Genomic DNA, 19,309 nt, shown 5'->3' on the forward strand with positions numbered 1-19,309 from the left:
TTTTCCACACCAGTTGTCAGTGTAATTCATGGCTCCTGGCTTCTGGCGTGGAAAGTAGTGAAAAGACATGAATGTCAGCGGGCTTAGGTTGGGTCTGTATAGGTACCGCGGCGTCACTTCCAGCTCGGATGATGCCGACAACACACACGGAGCCGATCAACACCATTTACTGGTGCACAGGGGTACAGCTCACAAAAATCTTTCGAATCCTGTCTGATGCCTAGGGAAATTCAAAGGCAAGGAATCTGCGGCTAGGTGTAGCCTGTACCAGATAAGGTGTTATCGAAGGTAAGTAACTTGTTTTTCAGTGAAAATGATTAATCCCTTAACTGGCTTAATAATGTACATTTGGGCTATACAAGAGTGTTCTCAATGTGTTGTAAGTGGCATGGAACTTGTCCAGGAAATGTATCAACAGGGTCTTTTGATGGACCCTTCTAACTGCAGGTTCTTCGCCTTGAGAGTATTCCATAGGCGTCAGACTGCATCCGAAAACATCAAAGCAGTACTCCTGCATGCTAGTTTGTGGCATAATGTGTCTGTCAATATGATGTGCTGAGACACGTATAAGCGCCATATATGCACACTTATGTCAGTGCCATTCTTTCCCTCCTGAGGCAAATCCGTAGTTATTGCTTATCCTTTTTCAAGACCCTTTTGCGAAACGTCTCGCTAATACTTTCCAGTGTGCAAGGAAAAGTGCCACCTCCTAAAACAACAAGGTTCTAGCTGCACAGGGACTGTTGCAAACAGATACCTGTAAAAGACCCTCACACAGTATGTGTGTGGTGCCTGTGGTCAGGGCATGTTGCCTGGGCCTGGGCTGACCCCGCCCAGATGAATCCAAAGGGTATATAGGACTGAGAGGCAAATCTGTAAGTCGCTATACATAAGAAGATTCAGTGTTATCACTGTTCGAGGTAGAAAGGAAGGTCTTGTTTACACTCCTGAAGTTGTAACTGCAGCGGATCGTCATAGAGGCAGAGTTTTACAGGTAATTCCAAGAACAAGCATAAGACTTCAAAGAGGGGATCTGTCCCTTCCCCCTAACCTCAAACTCCAGAGAAGGTTAGAGGGTGTCGGCGTGCTATCAAGCCTTTTTTCCTGATATCCACCGGAACTGATCCCAATTCTAGTCCAGATCCACCCTGAGTTTCTGGGTCTGTTGATAATGGCACAGCAAGTGGAGGCCTATACGGAGGCCATTCTGTACATTTTCGGCTCTTTACTGGTTCCCTCTGGCACAACTCTGGGGCCTCCAGTTGGAGTTCTGTAGGGGGGGTACGGGCTTATCATAGTCTGTGCCTCTCAAACCCACTTCAGGTTCAGCACCAATTCGAGCATCACCCACTGTGCCAGTTCTCTTCACATCAACACTGGTTCACCACATGAAGAGGATTCACACCCTATTGTGCTTTCCGACTTTGAGCAGAATCCCGCAACAGGGGCAAACGTCAGATCCCACAGGAGCACAGCCACCAGGCAATCTTTCTGATTCTAGCACCTTTCCCTTCCGCGCGGCAGGGCACAGACTTTGCACAATCTTTTCGGACAATGACCATTTTGATGAAGAGGATAATTTTGTTCCCCAGTATGATGATGAAACATGGTAAGTAGCATTACAAGATACCAGTGGTCTGGACACTTCTCCACATACTGGCCACTTTTCTCCTTCTGGCCCTGCCACCAAAGAAAGTGCCTCTTTTTCTGTTGTTATGCAGAGGGCGACAGTAGTACTGGACCTAGAAATACATACTATGGTGGTGAAGACTAGAGATACTCCATCCTTGTCAGGTATTTATACTACCTCTTTGAAGAAAGCTGGCTCAGTATATACTATACCAAAGTAAGGTATAGTGTGCACAGAGTTCAGTGGAACCCCATAGGTAGGCAGAGGTAAAAGTAGATAATACCTTACTCTCTATTTGTGGTAGTGTGAGTGAGCAGTAAGGCATTATCAGAGGGTAGTGTTAAGCATTTATTGTACACATTTATTGTACACACTCAAGCAAGAAATGATGTCACACACTCAAAAATTGAACTCAGACGAATTTTGTTTGTATAAAAATATTATTTAGTTATTTTATTTCTAGAACCAAGGCAGGCCTGGTGCAGGTAAGTGAAATAATACGTTGCATCAGTTGGTGCAGTGAAATATGATTTGAATGCAGTTTGCATGCAGTTGGATTGGTTTGTAGGTAACTCATTTGTTTATAAAACAGTTGAATTACTTTTCTGATTACTTTTCAAGTTACTTTACAGATTAATTTTTAAGGTACTTTTTCTACTCAGTGTGTTATGCCTAGATATCCCACTGAGACATTTCCTAGAGAAAAGGTAAGTAAATCAGTTTTTGTACATTTGCAGTTTCCTAGGTTTTCATACAAACCAACTCCACACTTAGAAGATTTTTCATAGAAAAACAGTCAATGCAGTGCTAAGGGAGATAACAGTGTTACCGGTTCAACGGTTAGTACTTTTGGAATTGTTTTTTGGGGGTTAGAACCAAGGCTCCCCATGGTCAAGATGCACTTTTTTTTAATTAAATCTATCTTATTTTTTCATGAAAAGGTGCACCAACAAACATTACATATAGTGCGAACATTAATTCCATAGACTAATAATACTCTGGCGGGTTCAAGAGATACATTTCTGGAGATATAAAAGGGTCCATGGGGTGTCGCACAGTGCAGTATGATTGCGTACATGGGATATAGTACAGGGTGATGCATCTATGTTGGGAAGATAATCCAGATATAAAGCAATTCGCCATCCAAGCATATGCCTGCTCGTGTTCATAATTACATGTTAACTGAAAGAACAGGGAAAGGAAGAGACTGGACAGGAGAGAGGAGGGGAACCCCAGGGTGTATAATGTAAGGCAAGGCTGTACCCGGCAAGCACCGAGGATGCACAGACAGGGACAAAGAGTTGCGGCTAGTATAAGAAGGGGGGGGGGGGGCAGCCAAGTAAAGGATCTCTCGTCAGAAGCTGCGTGTGTCTCTCTAATCTGAGAGTGCCTCCCCTAGCGGTAGCAGAGCATCCTCAGAGCTGCAGGGCTTGCAAGCACGGGGGTAGAAATGCAATGCTCTAATTTAGATAAATGTATTAAAGGCTGCCATATTTGTGTAAAACGGGTATTGGTATGTGTGATACGACTAGTTATGAGTTCCATTGCCAGAGGCGAGTGACCCAAAGCGACGTTGGAGGGGTTGAAGGCTTTTTCCAGGACAGAGCGATAAGCCTCTTGGCAGCCCTCAACATATGTAAAATTAATTGCCATTCCGAGTGTGTCATGCCCTTGAGGATCTGGAATCGAATCCCTAGGATGCCTGTTCGGTACAGGATATCCAATTCCATCTTTACTGTGGCTTAACTCTTCTTTCCATAATAGCGTCAACTTGGGACAAGACCACCAGATATGAATGATGGAGCCGATGTCTGCAGAGCATCGCCAGCGTGTGAGCGAGGAGGTAGGGAACATCTTATGGAGGCGTGCTGGCGTATAATACCAGCGGATCATCACCTTGTATGGCACCTCCCGCTGGGCAGTGCTTCTGTAGGTCTTTGGTATATCACTCCACTGCTGCTCCGAGGGCTATCCTCGGAGGTACCAGCGAGCCACTGCTGCTGTTACGGGTGCAGGGATAGCAAGTTGGACTGTTGCAAGACTCGGTATGTACACAAGATTAACCCCAGTGAGCTGTTAAAGGCTTGTACCAATTCCTCAAAGAAGGTAAGCTTGCGTGCGGCCCCCTGTACGCCATTGGGCGGATGTAACCAATGCCGAAGTTGGTAATACTGTATTCGCACCATAGCAGGGAGGTGAAAGTCCTGCCTGCTTTGGTCAAAGGATTTTAAAATTGTCTCTCTGAAATAGATTGCTAAATGTGTGGCATTCCCCTTCCACCCAGGCTGAGAAGGAGTTGGGCTGTAAGGCCAGAGGGAAGCCAGGATTCCGGTCCAATGGAGTGTTAGGGGAGGGGAAGGAGGTGAGGCTCAAACTGTCAGCCAGTCTGTCCCATATATCAAAAACTGTTCTTGTGGGAGTAGCAATGTAGGCCCTACGTGGCAGTGAGTCCTGCAGTAACCAGGCTAGGTCCCACAAGGGTCTGCATGTAGCCGCTCTATCCATGTGGAACCCGTATTTCTCGCTCTCACAATCCACCCACTCAGATATAAGTTGTTGGGGTGCCGCCCAATAGTAGACAAGAAAGTTAGGACACGCAAGCCCTCCCCAGTCTTTTGGTAGCATTCAAATTTTCTTGGACAATCATGGTTTGCCCTTGCCCCAGATGAAGGACTTTACTTCCCTCTGAAGGGTATCAATTACTGCTTGGGGAATTGGAGTTGGAAGTGTTTGAAAAAGGTAGAGTGCCTTAGGTAGATAGACATTTTTACTGCTTTGAGTCGGTCCAGCCATAATACCGGTAGTGTTTTCCAGCGCCTTAGGTCCTCTCGGACAGAGCGTGGGCATTCTGGCCAATTGGCCTGAGACCACGAGGATAGTGATGCAGTTACATTGAGACCCACATATCGAATGGAGTTGGATGCCCATTGAAACAGGGTAAGGGAGGATAACTCTAGGACTTCTTGCAGAGGGAGTGTGAGATTTAACACCTACGACTGCCATGTTGACTTTAAGGCCCAATATGTGTTCGAATCCATGGAGAAGAGAAATCAGCACTGGTAGGGAGTGTTGGGGCGTGGTCAGAGTAAGTAGCAGGTCGTCCGCAAATAACGCAACTTTGTGGTCCTCCCCTCCAAATGGGATGCCATGAATAGTGGGAGCCCGACGAATGGCTATTGCAATGGGTTCCACTGCAAGGGCAAAAAGTAAAGGGGATTGCGGACAGCTTTGCTGGTTGCCTCTGCAAATGTGCACTGGGGGGGCCAGGAGTCCATTGACTCTAATTTGCGCCGAGGGTGAAACGTAGGAAGCCATGACCATGACCAGCCAGAAAATTGTCAATCTACCCTATCAAACGCTTTCTCAGTGTCAAGAGAGAGAAGACATGCTGAGATGGTGCGCCGCTGAACTTTTTCCACCAGGTGGGCCAAGCGCCGTAAATTTTCCGCCCCTTGGCGCTGGCGTATAAATCCCACTTGGTCAGGATTTATCAGGCTGGGGAGATACGCCTCTAATCGGTTTGCCAGGAGTATAGTATATAATTTGACATCTGTGTTGAGAAGGGAGATAGGGCGATAAGAAGCGCATGCTTTTGGGTCTTTTCCGGGCTTGGGTAAAAGAGCTAACTCAACGCAAGTCATTGTGGGGGTCAAATTAGTACCATCAGTAAAGGAGTTAAAAAGCATAAGGAGGTTATCTTGTATTTGGGGGAGGAACAGGTGGTAGAAGGGAGCTGTAAGCCCGTCAGGGCCGAGTGTCTTACCCATGGGCAGGTCACCGAGGGCCATTCAGAGTTCCTCTAATGTGAATGGCGCCTCAAGTTGGTCCGCATGAGAGGGGTCTAAGGGCTGACATGCACAGGATGCAAGAAAAGGTCTGACCTCCTCCTGAAATGTTTTACCCTGACCGCACAAGGCAGCGAAAAAGGCGTGGAATGCCTGCTGTTTGTCGGGTTCAGAAGTTGCCCACGAACCATCCTCCTGTTTGACCTTAGAAATATGGTCCCGAGAGAGACATGCTCTTAACCGGTGGGCCAGATGGGGGACCAACGTTTTCCCCTACTTCATAGTATTTTTGCTGCAAAGTAAGCAGCAAGCTCTCTGCTTTATTGACCTGCAGAGCCCTGAGTTGGCTGCGAAGAGAGGCCAACCGCTTCTGGTGCTGACGTGAGGGCGTAGCATGATCCATGCTTTCCAGAGCTTTTTTATCCCTGGAGAGCCCTTCCTCCACCAGCCTGGCCTCTCCTGTCCTAGCTATTGCAAGGGAAGTGATCGTACCACGTATGGTCGCCTTGAAGGCGTTCCACAGGGTGTGACTGTTAGTGTCTGGCAGGGCATTCGTCTCAAATTAGGACTGTAGGTTTGTCGTATTTCTGCCACGTTAACCTGGTCACGCAGTATGTACGCGGGTAGCCGCCAGCGAGGGGGAAGAGTGGGCGGGCTGCCCGATACCTCCCATTGAGATCTCAACATGAGCATGGTGCGAAATAGTTATGTCCGAAATGCTCGCCGAGTCCAGCATTCGGATGAGGGATTGTGTGATAAAAAGGAAATCTATGCGTGAAAACAAAAGGTGGACATGGAAATGAAAAGTAAAATCCTGCTTGCGGGGGGCCTTGTAGCACTAAGCGTCTATCAAGCCCAGGCCCGTAATGTCCTGTTCAACCCTGCAGACATAGCTCTCGTTCCCTGATAAGATGCCGCGCTGTGGTTAAGTAGGGGATCCCATACCAGGTTAAAGTCTTCACAGAGTAGCATAGGGCCATCCTCCTGTGTGGCTAGGTTCTTGAGAAGAGTCCTCAAATATGTATCCTGCGATTGATTGGGGGCGTACACGTTGATTAACGTGAGGGGATTGCCATTAAGTAGGAATTTGAGTTTTAGGTAGCGGTCTTCCCCATCCCTTGTCAACTGAGTTTCTTGCAGGTTGAGGCCTGCCTTAATAAGAATAGCCACCCCAGCCATTTTGGTTAAAGATGAAGCCCAGTATTGAGCAGGTTATTTTGGATGGGCCATGCGCTTCAGATGCTTTTCCTGCAGGTGGATAATATCTGGGTCCTGCAGCAAAAGGTAGCTCCAAATCTGTCACTGCTTATAGGGTGCATTTAGGCCTTTTAAATTGAGTGAAAGAAACTTAAGCTGCCCCATGGATACCCATGTGAAGGGGTTGTGCAAGTGTACCTGGACCTTCCCTTATCCTCGTGTGGTAAATATAATATTACCTCATATATCGGATTTTCTAGAATGCTATCAAAAAGGTAAAGAGAGAAGAGTCCGTGGTGCAGAGCTAAAGACTTTATTCAGTAACTCAAGTTAAGGGAGAGCTCCAGCACCAATCGGGTTCAGGAGTAGTCTAAAGCTTCATTCACACAGCAGAATATTTATACATATCCAATCAGTAGGCAAAAGAAAGAAAAAGGAAGTGACAAGCAGAAGTGACAAACAGTAATTTCAAACAAGATGTGTCAAGGTATGGGCATGTCCTATGTCTTGTGAGAGTGCATGTGATGTTGAAATGTGTTCTTGCTCTTTTCAGTTGAAGGCCCTTCCTCATCCAAGGGTTTTATCTCTGGCTTACAGTTAAGAACAGGAACTATTTCTTAAAACAGGAACTATCTGCTGCTGGTTCCCAGAATTGGCAGAACCACAGGAATGTGTGGTCAATGAACTGAGATGCCAGGTGCAGGGGTCTTGCTCGTGGGTCTGAAGACAAAATGGATGTCACACACAAAATGGGTGCTTGTCTGAATAAAAAATGGCTACCAGGCAGAAACAGGGAAATGATGGGGCATAATTGTCAATTTTATTTCCTCATTCCCTCCTTGCCCCAGAGTGTACCTGTTTCTATATCTCAATTTGCATGAGATTGTCTATGCATTCCTGTAGCATAATTCTTTCCTTTTCTTTCTGCTGGATACGTGGTGGAATGCAGCTGGCAGCGCATAGTCTGCACAGGGCGGGGCCACATTGGATGCAAAGGTAGCATCCAGTTATTACCAGGAGTATTATGCCTTTTGCTGACAGCAATTTCCATCCCCAGGATGATACTATTTTCCAAAACCAGTCAGACCATGTCCAAGTGCCAGGTCCTTGATGGAGGCTGGTGGCTATCTTGTGTAATTTTGTTATAGCCGTATATACAGACGTAGAGTTATCAGGAATGAAAATGCAGCAGCTAGAGCCGATAATTTTACAGGCTCCGCCTCTGTCAGCCCGGATGATGTCAAGGACAAGGCGGTTTTGGAGAGCAACCAATCTTATGGCAGACTGTTCCTGAGTCAAATTACCCAGGGCAGACGCCGTCTGATTTACAACAGCCTCCAGGGTCCTTGTCAACCTGCGTATGAGTTTGCTGTTCTGCACAGGACCGACAAAGAAAAAGAAAGCTTTGTTGAAGTCTGTATATTGTTCCCATGTAGTTTCCGTTTGATCAACCCCGGAGGTGTCGATCGTTCTTTTGTGTCTAACATGGGGCACTAGGAGGTCTCGGTGGTAAGTGGATGGGGCCACAAAGACGGGGGTAGCAGAAATGCTATGTAGCATGTTCCCCCCCAGTTCAAGGGCAGCTGCACATAGGCCGTTTGCCCGCAGATGAAATAAGTATGACGAGATGCTGGAAATGATGATTTTCCTTTATCCTCAAAGCTCACAGTGGTATGGCAGTCACTGTGTCCTAATGGAACAGAGCCATTTTTTCGGACGCACAGGTGCCCTTTTACTGTTGAAACCGAAATGGAAGGGGGCCCGGTATTCCTTTTAAGTTTCGTATTTAATATCCCATAGGACATGGTCACGTTCCCCTGCTTGTATTCTCCGCTTTCTAGAGCCGTACCTGTCGCCTGGGGTTTTCCATCCTCATTTGGGTAGCAGGCAGCATTAAGGACCTTATTCAAGTCCCCCCAAGGCCACCCATTCTTGCATGAATTATTTCCATCAGGGCAGGAGGTGGGGGTAGTGTTGTCGGCTGTTATCAGGGCGAACCAGGCCTCACAAGTCCCATTATAAGAAAACGGGAAGGGGAAGAGAGGCATCCCACCTTTCTTTTGATTAGGTGGGAGGCGGCCACATATCCAGCAATCTGTGCTATTGCTGGCTTGATGAGTATAGTGTAGCATCTGTATAAAGATATTGTTCTGCAGGGCTAGTCTATGGGCTTGCTCATGAGGGGGTAGGTCGTGATATGTGTGTTCCTGGGTGCCGTTAGGTGCATGGGAGTTATGTGGTGCTGGCCGGAAGACAATGTGAAGGACCCAACCGAGACACGTCATGATAGTTATCAAGAAAAACAGTATTATTAAACATATGATAGAGCCGCTATGCAACTTCTTGACATTCTTCTTTCGGCGTCTCACTTTATCTTTCTCCCACATAGTCAGGGTGTCTGAGTCTGTCCCCATGCTCTGACCACTTCACCACTGGACCTGTGTCCGTGGACTTAATCAGCCAGATTCCGGGTGGCAGACCTCAACTTTGATTTATATTTCTGTTGTGGGTCTGTTCTAAGGGCAACGAGGATTGTTCAGTCACAGTGTCACTAGGTTTGAAGGGAGTCTATTTCTCCAAAGTACTTTTTACAATGACTGGCATGTAACCAGCCTTTTCTGCCTTCAATCTTCACCGCAGTTTGCGTGGTCAGGAGCACCAACTTCGGCTCTTTCCACCTGGGCTGGAGGGAATTTGTCATGTCGAAATTGCGGACCAAGACCCAGTCCCCGGGTCGGATGGTGTGCTCTTCAGGGTTGGTTTTGTCTGGGAAGGCTGCAGACACCTGTGAACGACAAGAATGGAGTGCAGACATCAAAGAAGCTAGGTAATCTGTCAGCACAAGACTGTTAACATCAGTGATGGATTTGGGTCTAGGTGTTCCCCACACATTGGGGGGCCTGTCGAATACGATCTCATAGGGTGCTAGACCTTGTCTTGAGTGTGGGATCATCCTTATGTAGAATAGTGCCACTGGCAGTGCTGTGACCCAGTCTACCCCTTTTTCGGCCACCACCTTTGCCAATTTGGTCTTCAAGGTCTGATTATATCTTTCCACCAGGCCTGCAGCCTGGGGGTGTCTGACACAATGGAACTTCCAGGTATACCCCAGGAGCAGTGAAACATGTTTCATTAGTTCTGATGAGAATGGTTGGCCATTATCTGAGTAAATGACACGGGGCAGCCCATATCGAGGGAAGAATTCTCTCACCAACTGTTTTGCTGTTGTTGCTGCGGTATAGTCTGGGACTGGGTATGCCTTTGTCCACCTGGTCAGAGCACACACGACCACTAAGACGTATTTATGTCCCCTGCATCGATCCATTTGGATGTAATCCATCTGGAGGGTTTCGAAGGGGTGGTCCGGTGGGTGGAACCCACCTTGCTCAACGGGTGTACCCTTGCCGGGGTTGTACTGAGAACATATCATGCAGGTCCTAGTTCGTTGTTTAGCCGCTGCTCTAGGGTGTCTGTTGTGCCATATATCTTTGATGCTTTCTAACATACCCTTTTCCCCCAGGTGCGCCGGCCCATGTATCGTGTTAATAATGACCTGGACCATCGCATCTGGTAGGAACCACACAGCTCTCTCTGGAATCATCCACCCTTGTTCCGTCTGCACCCCTCCTTTCTCTTTCCACTCCTGTAACTCCGCTTTGGTTGCATGTTTCTGGATATTCTGTACATCTTGAAAAGGGTCTCGGACCACGAGCACCCTATTTCCCTGTAATGCTGTCAGTTCTGTTCGAGCTGTTGTTTTAGCTGTTGAATCAGCAAACTCATTTCCTTTGGAAATGTCATCTGTCCTTTTAGTGTGTGCTTTGCATTTGATCACTGATATCTGTTTGGGTAAGTGTATGGCTTTGAGTAACTGTGTAATGAGTTCGGCGTGCTGGATCTTGGATCCATGGGAGGTGAGGAATCCTCGTTCCTTCCATAGAGTGCCAAAGTTGTGCACTACTCCAAATGCATATTGTGAATCAGTGTACACATTAATGGTCAGATCTTATCCTAGGTGACAAGCACGGATAAAGGCTACTAACTCGGCAGCCTGGGCTGACAATGTCATGATCTTATGTGACTCGAGGACAGTGGATCCGGTTGTCACTGCATAGGCAGCCGCCAATTCTCCTGTTGTAAGGCGCATGCAAGAGCCGTCCACAAATAATGTTTTGTCAGGGTTGGTTAGGGGCGTATCTCTAAGGTCTTGTCTTGGTTTCGTTGTTAGTTCAACCTCATCAATGCAGTCGTGTATGCTAGTCTGGATATCATGCAGAGGTAGCAGCGTTGCGGGGTTAAGAATATTGCATCTGTGTATCGTTAAGTGTGGTTGGAATAGCGTCATTTCGTAACCTGTCAATCTTGCTATTGTTAGATGCTGAGTTTGGGTCCTGTTGAGAAGTAGTTCTACTGCATGAGGGACCTGTACTGTTAATGGATGTCCCAGGACTATGGCGTCACTCTGACGAATTGCTTGTGCAGTAGCTGCCACAGATTTCAAACGTGCTGGAAGAGCCTGTGCTATTGGATCCAGGGTGCTTGAAAAATAGGCACAAGGTCTATGTCTGCCTCCCTTATCTTGTGTCAGGACTGACAGGGCGGTACCGTCTCTGACGAAGAGTGTGAACATTTTCAAATAATCTGGTGTGGCTAGTACTGGGGCTTGACAGAGAGTTTGAGCGTCTGAAAGGCTTGTTCGTGTTCCTCAGACCAGGGTAACTGAGGGCTCTGTGCTGCCTCTAGTGTTGTTAGTTGCACAAGGGGCTTGGCTATGAGCGCAAATTGTGGGATCCATTGCCTGCAATATGAGGTTAGCCCCACAAAGGCCCTAACTTGTTTTTGGGTCTGGGGTCGTGGCATGGTGGTAATAAGTTTGATGCGTTCAGGGGTGAGTTGTCTACCCTCCTTTGACAGCAAGTGCCCTAGATATGCCACTTGCTGTAAGCAGAATTGTAGTTTGGAAGGGGAGACCTTGTGGCCGTTGTCAGCGAGGAAACGGGGAACAGTCAAGGATGCGTCGCAGCACTGCCCCTCCGATCTTGCTGTGATTAGAAGATCATTTACGTACTGCAAAAGCGTGGTGTCGGGGGTCATGTGGATCGTGTCTAATTGTCTCTTCAGAGCTTGGCTATATACACTAGGACTTTCAGTGAAACCTTGGGGCGCTCTCGTGAATTGGAAGCTTTGACCTTGGAGGGAGAAACCAAAGAGTTATTGGCTGTTAGGGTGTATTGGGATGCTGAAGAAGGCATTCTTCAGATCAATCACTGTAAACCATGAGGCCTCAGCATCTATGGCAGTGAGTAGGGTGGAAATGTCAGGGAGCACAGGGTGTTGCGGAATAACACACTCATTGAGTTTTCGTAAATCGACTACCAGTCTGTATACAGGTGGTGAGTCAGGTGTTGTTTTCTTGTGTACAGGGAGGACAGGGGAGTTGCAGACGTTGTATTGTGTTTCCTTAACCACCCCTGATCGGATAAGGTCTTCTATTATTTTCAATAGGGCTGCCTCTGCTGCGGGTGGTATTCGATATTGCTTAAGGCGGGGCAGTACAGCTCCCTCCCGGATGGTGACTCTGTGTGGTGTCATGTTCATGCAACCGACATCTGTAGATTCTCGGGCCCACAACTGTTGGGGTAGTGACGCTAATCTTTTGTCTAGTTCCCTTGAAGTGAAATGCCCCTTGAAATCTCGTAGGAAAAGGCGGACATCTTGGGGGGAACAGACAATAACTGCGCCTAATTCCTTTAATTGTTTTATTCCTAGCACATTTTCAGGGCATGAATCAGTGAGCACCAGGTCGGTAATAGTAGTGAGTGGGCCTAGAGTCAAGGGTATAGGTTGTGACGTTTTGTTGACCACTGGTTGGCCTGAAAAACCCAGAGATATATTTTGTCTGCCCGAGAGAGGTGCCTCTGGAAGCTGTTGGTGACTAACTGTCGACTTACTCGCACCGGTCTCTAACAGGAACTTCCGTTCCTCCCCCAGCATTGTGACATCTACGTAGGGGCCCTTCCGACCTACAGGAATGGGTTTTAGGGGTGGAGCCTTCCCTCTCTCTGGGCCTCCTCATGAGAAGTCGGGGTATGTGTCTGTGCTGAAATCAGTTCCGATGTACATTTGTGAAGGTCTGGAATAGGAAGGTTCTTGCTCGGCCCCCTTTTCGCCCTGGCGGGGCGGGTACGAGCGAGCCTTTGGTTTTCCTGTTGCTATATTGTGTTTTAAGACGGGGCACTCGCGCACAAAATGGCCGGGGCGTTTACAATAATTACAGCATCCTTTATCTGGGGCACCGCCCTTTGGGGCATTGCTGTTCGAGGCAGGTATGGACTGGGCTACCAGGGCCTTCATTTTAGTATCTTTCATTCTTCGTTTTTCTTGTTCACTTTCCTCACGTATTCTGTTCTGATTATATTGTAACATTTGTAGCATTTGGGAGGCGGTGCTTGCCTGCCACGTGCTTTCTACCTTGAGTACTCTATTCTTCACTTGGGGTAACGCATTCTCAACAGAAACAATTTGATTAGGGTCTGGGCGGGGATTTAAAGACCAGGCTCTAGTAAGCCCCAACTATACAATGAGCTACAAAAGTACTAGAGGGTCTAAATGAATGCAAGACAATAACAAACAGGAAATCAACTTATCATCCCTCATGTATGGTCCACCCACAGTCACCCTTCACCACGACCCTCATAGTGGTCAGGAAAGGATGCCCATCAGTCACCACACGAAACCGCCCTTCATTATTTGGGTTTCTTTAAAGACCACCACGAAGGGTACCAATCGTCTTACACGACGAGGGCCCAGTCTGCAAACATTCAGACAGATCTTATGTGGTCCTATAACTCCTTGTGAGAATGTAGAAGTGGCCGGGACTGATGTTGCAGTGCAAAAAAGTGTGTGAGAAAAAGAGAAAAAAAGTGAATTAAAATTGGATTAGTGGGCACTGATAATTTTATTCTGTTGTTACCCACTATGCCAATATTAAAAAGTAGTAAGAGACAATCAAGACATTACAAATTGTCTAGATGTGTGTTGGGGTCGACATGTTTCAGCAAACTTAGCATGATATGCCTTTCCTTTCTTCAGGACCAATCTCTATTTATAGCTACTGCAACTTAGTGAAAAAGAAAATGTGCTAAAAACCATACATAGTACAGAGATCACCTGAGTCTACTAGGTGTCCTTATCGTTTTCCACCTTCCCAATTCAGACGAGTTTCGGATTTGGGAGGTGTATGAACCTCACCCCACCTGGCCACAGCTCAGGGATAGGGGAAGCATCGCTCTCTCCGTCGGTACTTCCACGACTCAGCTTCTGAGCCTCGGCCATTCATTTAGACCCTCTAGTACTTTTGTAGTAACGCATTCTCAACCAGTTTAGAGACAAAGAGGTGCATGTAAGAATCGCTGTCAGGGGTAAGTCCACTATTGGCAGTGAAACATTTTTCCAGTCTGGTATAATAGTCTCCCACGTCCTCGTCTATTTTCTGTTTACAGGCCGAGATGGCCCCCCAGTCTTCTTTCTTGGTGGTCAACAACTGGGGTAGGACCGCCATCACCGCGTCAGGTAACGCCTTGACTTTGTCACCCAGCGGTTGTCCCGCAGTGCGGGTGGTGTCCTCTGTTTCTAGTTCAGTCCATTTGATTATATGTGTCCCCACCTCCCAGTCTTTCTCCTTTAATTTACCATAGATGCCACCAGGCAGGCGTATTCTTAACAGGGCAAGGATGTCCAGGTAGGTCACCCTGCCCATTCGGAGTACGTCCCCTTATTCTCGGAAGAAGCCCACCGGATCTTTTTCATGAGCGGGGACTACTTCTTTCATTTTAAGCATTTCCAGTTTTGTTAATGGGGTGTAGATAAACACCTGTTCTAAAATCCCTTGAGGGGTAACTCTGGGGTGTACTTCTCTTAGGGGGTAATTACCTCTCATTGGTCCGGAGCAGAGGGTATTGAGCCGCCCGTGGCATCGAGAGCGGTGTTCGAGAAATAGATTCAGGAACCCCGGAGTATTGCGCAAATATTTGTTGTTCACACAGTCCTCCAGAAGTTGGGTAAGTTGAGGTTGGTTTCGGGAACACCATATTTCCATTAAGGTAATCAGGTGTTGTACCATGTAGATACTAGCCAATCGTTGCTCATGGGGAAGAAGCGCGGAATACAATTGTGCAATCAAATCATCATTGTACATGGAGGGGCATGCGGCCCACTGGGCGGCGGCTCTCGCCACCTCCTGTTCATGAGTCGTGAGCGTTGACTCCATGTTAAACCAATTGTCCAGAGCTTGGACGGTTGTCTCAAATAATTCCTCGGGTGAGGGGCCTGAAGGGTCAGGTAATGGGGTTGTTTGGGACCTGGTGTTTGTGATACCAAGGTATATACGTCCCCTTGGTCCTTTGGCAGTTGACTGGGTGATCATAAAAGAGTCTGGGACGGGACCCTCTTCGTCTGAGTTTTTTCAGTATTTAATGACCGTTTGAGTGAACTTGGCAACACCATTATCGAGTGTGGATACACTATCATATTTTTCTAAAGTGTCAAACAAGGTACGTAAATCTGATGGTATTTGCCGTTCTTCTGTATCAAGTTGTCTGAGAAAACAGGAGACTAAAAAGGTGAAAATGTGTATCTTGTCTTTCTTTACTCAGCCCTTCATAAGTGCTTCAACCGCCTGTTCGTTATTTCCTGTACGCAAGAATTCGTAGGCGGCGTCCAATAGTACTTTGGAATTTACCACCCCGTGAAGGGCATCGTGGCTATTTCTCAGGGTGCGGGAAACTATTGTCTCTGATCCTGTCCCCGGGGTGAGGTCATATGGGCAGGGAAGTAGCACTTCCTTGATGGGGTCTTCTGGTGTTTTGGGTGTGGGGGCTGAGTTTACCGGTCCTTCACCTGCCCCCTCTTGTTGTTGTGGTTGGGGTGGGATAGGGGCATTAATGTAGGGAGGTGGGGAGTTATCTAACAGATATGAGGTGATCGGATCCATTAGAGGGGCCGAGGGGATGCGGTCAGGTTTCTGAATTTTATCTGGGTCGGTTGGTAGGACAGGATAGAATCCTGAGAACTGGGCGTGTATAGCTCGGTCTGTCTCTTCGACTAACTTTTTTCTGCCTTTTTTTTGTAACTGTTCTTCCTTGGCCTGTTCTGACATTCTCCTTCCTTTCTCTAACTTACTAAATACCTTCTGTTGTCTCCTGTGTGCTTCCTTCCTCCATAATTCAATTGCGTCTAATTGAGACTGTCTAGCCTTTCTTTTCCATAGTTGTTCTTCCACCTTCATAATACATTCCATCTCAAAAGTTCCCACGTCAGGCCATCTATATCTATATTCCAATTTTTTAGTATAATCCACCCATAAGTCAAAATAAGTTATTGCGGCCAGACCGTGTTTGACATACATAAAGTGACCAGGGGTATCCTTCGCAGGAATGGCAACTTCCTGCTCCAGTAACCTTTTTTTGGTCGTTAATTTGTGCAATTTAGAAAACAACGGCATGGTAGCAAGACACCCAAGAATTTTTATAAGTGCGAACCTTTACCGAATCCTTTTAATATAGGATCCGTCTTGACCGTATTCTCCAGCTAGGGGAACACGTCTTGAACTAAAAACTTCTTTCACAAGGGTACTCACCGAGCGAAGACGCTGGTATCTTGAGATCTCGATCAGCGCGGGATACTCAGAACCTCGGACTCGTCTTCTTCACAGGTGTACGGGCCTGGGTTGGGACGCTCCGCAATCCTCGCCACCGCCTCGTGTGGGTAACAGGGCAAGGCCACGGTCCCCGTGAACCCCGAGGGAGTTTAGCGAGAATACCTCGTCGTTGTGCACATGAAGTCCGTCGAGGGCATCAGGAAGGGTACCGGGTCAGGTCCTGCACCTCCGGCAAGTGGAGAAGGGGAGCGTCCCTGTTCGGGTGGCAGAATTATGTGGTAAATATAATATTACCTCATATATCGGATTTTCTAGAATGCTATCAAAAAGGTAAAGGGAGAAGAGTCCGTGGTGCAGAGTTAAAGACTTTATTCAGTAACTCGAGTTAAGGGAGAGCTCCAGCACCAAGCGGGTTCAGGAGTAGTCTAAAGCTTCATTCACACAGCAGAATATTTATACATATCCAATCAGTAGGCAAAAGAAAGAAAAAGGAAGTGACAAGCAGAAGTGACAAACAGTAATTTCAAACAAGATGTGTCAAGGTATGGGCATGTCCTATGTCTCGTGAGAGTGCATGTGATGTTGAAATGTGTTCTTGCTCTTTTCAGTTGAAGGCCCTTCCTCATCCGGGGGTTTTATCTCTGGCTTACAGTTAAGAACAGGAACTATTTCTTAAAACAGGAACTATCTGCTGCTGGTTCCCAGAATTGGCAGAACCACAGGAATGTGTGGTCAATGAACTGAGATGCCAGGTACAGGGTGTCTTGCTCGTGGGTCTGAAGACAAAATGGATGTCACACACAAAATGGGTGCTTGTCTGAATAAAAAATGTCTACCAGGCAGAAACAGGGAAATGATGGGGCATAATTGTCAATTTTATTTCCTCACTCGAAGGATGTAGCATGTATTTTATCAGGGATCTCGCAACGCTCTTAAATGGGAGGAACAGAAAGGACAGTATGGCCTGCTGTCTAACTTGTCCCATCGCAGGGGATGTGACTGCAAAAGCTGAGTATCCCAACAGCGCGGTGGGGGGGTGGTATCGCCAGCTCGCCGGGGTGTCAAGGGTACAGAGAGAAAAAGAGGGTAAATTATTCCAACAGATTGTAAAACAAAGCAGCCGACTGGGCCATAACAGACCATTCGAGTCCTGGAGAGACCTTATGGTGACAACCAAGGTCGCTTTGGGGAAGTCACTCCCCTTGGGGACCATTTGAATTGGGGGGTGAGGGGGGTCGAGAGGGTCGCATTGCAGGGTGTGGTCTCCGCCCAGGGTCTTGCTAGCCACTGCTATAGTGGGGGAGGGGTCTCGAAAGAGGGTAGGAATTACCTGGGGTAGTGTTGGAGCCCGACTGGTTCCCCCCACAACGTTACAACCCCATCTGCTGAATAAAGTGTACATCTTTCCAATGTAGGCTGTAGGCCAGGAGGTCACCGCACACGCCGAGCTCAAGAGAGTTCAATGTCTATGTTACTCGGGGTGAAGACGTTGATGTAGTAGGCGGAGAGTGAGTTGGTGATCAATCGCCCTCCAGAGACCGCAGATTCTGAATGATATCCTGCTTGGCCCGATGAGTGGCGCCGCTCACCCTCTGTGTCTTGTCCCTGTATTGCGGTACAAAAGGGGGTGGTGATGGACGGAGCATCTGAACCAATCAAACACTCACACCCAGTCAACAGATCTAGGTTTAATCCATCACCGTTCTTTCGCCCACTCTGCCACCCCAGTTCAGACATGGCCATATGCAAATCAGTCTGACCCTGTGCCTCATGGGAACAGTCCAGGCGGACTGCCAAGCCATGCCTTCCATGGACCGGAAACAAGCTTCCGAGGACCGGTTTCTGGCATTTCAGCCGTCTTCAGCCCGGCTTGCTTGAATCCAGTGGCAAAGTGAGCAAGGGACTCACGTCTGAGCATACCCTGCCAACTTATGGCGACAAGGCGGCCCTCCCACGTAGAGACCAAGACAAACGGGTGGCCCCATTGGTATTTGCTATTCAGTTCTTTCAGTTTGTCTGTGACCTGCTTGAAGTCTTTACGTCGACGCAGTGTGATAGTGGATAAATCTTGGCATATTTGTATTAGATGGCCTTCATAGGTCAGGCCATGGTTTCCCCTGGCGGTTCGGAAGATTGCTTCCTTCTCCATGTAGTAGTGCCCTCAAGTGATGATGTCTGGTACCAGGGTTGGGCCCCTGCATGGAGCCTCTGTCTGATGGGCCATTTCCAGATGGGCCGTGATGCATGCCGTCAAGGGGGGGGCAGGGGGGGAATGGAGCAACCGCTTGCCACACTACCCCGCGGCCTATTTCCCCCACCCCTCGCAAGGGAGCAGGCCCACAGATGTTTTCACCCAGTTCGGGCTATGGCTGCAGATCGGCTCAGCAGGAAGCTTCTACCAGGTCACACAGTCTACTAGCCGATGCAGGCGAGCAATTACGGGCCGGGGTACGTATCTTCCCCTGCCAAGTCCCAGCCCACCGTTTACAGACAGCCGGGGGGGGGGTGCCCAGGGCAGAGGAAGTGGGGAATCCGCCCACCCCCTACTACACGGACGATCGCTTCCCCACCCCACCCCTTCAACAACGCATCCCCCCCTACCTGGCTCAGTCCAGTCAATGGGACGGGTCCCCCCAATCCCCGCGCCATGCCTGTCTCGGCTGGTGCGAGTAGGCCCCAAAGGAGGGTGTGGGCGGGTAAGTGCAAGCAGCGTCTTCAGTGATCCCAGTCGTGGCATGTGGGCCTCAGTCGATCCCGCCACAGTGCAAGGGTAGCCCGCCGCGGGCCAACAGGGAGGCTGCAGGTGAAGTCCATCTAGGCCTAAGGGTCTGCAAGATATTGTCTGTTCGTTCTGGTGGCCGAGCTTCCCCCAAAGCCGGGCCAGGCAGACAGCAGCAGGGCCGTTCTCGGACTACTCCCACTGAGACCTGTAAAGCAGCCCCCAATGGGCAGCCGGCCAACTCTCTGCATCCGGGAGGTGCGCTCTCTCCAGCAGGCCTGGTCTAAAGATGGCGGGCGCTACCTTAGTTAGTCACTGGG

The 19,309-nt window shown here is 48.2% G+C and overlaps 1 protein-coding gene and 1 pseudogene across 1 annotated transcript in view; one reads left to right on the forward strand and one right to left on the reverse strand.

Annotated features, from left to right (window-relative positions):
- RBL2 (RB transcriptional corepressor like 2) overlaps positions 1-19,309 on the forward strand; it is an 817,437-nt gene that overhangs the window by 568,135 nt on the left and 229,993 nt on the right. The gene's annotated exons all lie outside the window — the stretch shown is intronic.
- Positions 7,474-9,026, reverse strand: LOC144799244 (endogenous retrovirus group V member 1 Env polyprotein-like; annotated as a pseudogene).

The sequence above is a fragment of the Lissotriton helveticus genome, chromosome 12, assembly GCF_964261635.1.
Source record: "Lissotriton helveticus chromosome 12, aLisHel1.1, whole genome shotgun sequence".
Lineage (NCBI taxonomy): Eukaryota > Metazoa > Chordata > Amphibia > Caudata > Salamandridae > Lissotriton > Lissotriton helveticus.